Raw genomic sequence first — 1,855 nt, 5'->3', positions numbered from 1 at the left:
AGAGAATTCAAGGAATTGATCCCATTTAAAATTGCACCAAAAACTATAAGATAACTAGGAATAAACCTAACCAAAGAAGCAAAAGACCTGTACTCTGAAAACTATAGAATACTTATGAAGGAAATTGAAAAGGACACAAAGAAATGGAAAAACATTCCATGCTCGTGGATTGGAAAAACAAATATTGTTAACATGTCTATACTACCCAAAGAAACTTATGCATTTAATGCAATTCCTATCAGAATAACAACAGCATTTTTCACAGAGCTAAAAGAAACAAACATGAAGTTTGTATGGAACCACAAAAGAACCTGAATAGCCAAAGCAATCTTGAAAAAGAAAACCAAAGAAAGAGGCATCGTATTTCTGGACATCAAGCTATATTACAAAGATGTAGTCATCAAGACAGTATGGTACTGACACAAAAACAGACACATAGATCAACTGAACAGAATAGAAAGCCAGAAATGGACCCACAACTAGATGGTCAACTCATCTTTGACAAAGCAGGAAAGAATATCCAACAGAAAAAGACAGTCTCTTTAACAAATTGTTGGGAAAACTGGACTACAACATGCAAAGAATGAAACTGGACTACATTCTTACACCATACAGACAAATAAATTCAAAATGGATGAAAGACCTAAATGTGAGACAAGAAACCATCAAAATCCTAGAGGAGTACACACGCAGCAACCTCTTTGACCTTAGCTGTAGTAATTTCTTTTTAGACACGTCTCCTGAGGCAAGGGAAACAAAAGTAAAAATTAACTATTGGGACTTCATTAAGATAAAAAGCTTCTGGGGAATGAAGAAAACAATCAACAAAACTAAAAGAGAGCCTACAGAATGGGAGAAGATATTTGCAAATGACATATCTAATAAAGGGTTAATATCCATAAATTATAAAGAACTTATCAAACTCAATACCCAAAAAACAAAAACAAAAACAAATGATCCAGTGAAGAAATGGGCAAAATACATGAATAGACATTTTTCCAAAGAAGACATTCAAATGGCTAATAGACACATTAAAAAATATTCAACATCACTCATCATCAGGGAAATACAAATCAAAATCTTGATGAGATACCATCTCAGGCCTGTCAAAATGTCTGAAATTAACAACACAAGAGATTTTGGCAAGAATATAGAGAAAGGGGGAACCTCTTTCACTGTTGGTAGGAATGGAAAGATATCTTAGGTTCATGGATTGGAAGACTCAGTATTTGTTAAGATGTCACATTTTTTTCATTGCAATTCAATTCATTTAATAGATATAGGACTGGTAAGATTTTCGATTTCTTGTTTTTTATTTTGGTAAGTTAAGTTTTTTAATAAGTTCATGGATTAATCTAAATTTTTAAATTTGTTAGTATGGGGCACTTGGGTGGCTCGGTTGAATGTCTGACTATGGCTCAGGTCATGATCCCATGGTTTGTGAGTTCTAGCCCCACATTGGGCTTGTTGCTGTCAGTGCAAAGGCTGCTTCAGATTCTCTATCCTCCTCTCTATGACCCTTCCCTGCTTGCTCTCTCTCTCTATCTCAATCCAATAACCAGGAAAGTTAGGTATATAAGTATATATAGGAATGTGCATATACAAATAGAGACATATAGAAATTCACCACTTGTGACATTTGGAAACGGCTGTGTGATTAAAGGCAATTTCTTTTTGTTGTTAATTACTTCAGTGTCAGGTTTTTATATTTTATTTTATTGTACATTTCCAATCTTATTGCAATTAAAACAATTCTTACTGGGGCACCTGGGTAGCTCAATCAGTTAAGCACCCAACTCTTAATCTCGGCTCAGGTCATGATCTCACAATTCGTGAGATCAAGCCCCGCGTGGGG

This window comes from Crocuta crocuta, unplaced genomic scaffold, assembly GCF_008692635.1.
Source record: "Crocuta crocuta isolate KB4526 unplaced genomic scaffold, BGI_CrCroc_1.0 scaffold2175, whole genome shotgun sequence".
Taxonomy (NCBI): domain Eukaryota; kingdom Metazoa; phylum Chordata; class Mammalia; order Carnivora; family Hyaenidae; genus Crocuta; species Crocuta crocuta.
Note: the sequence above shows the minus strand (reverse complement) of the source record.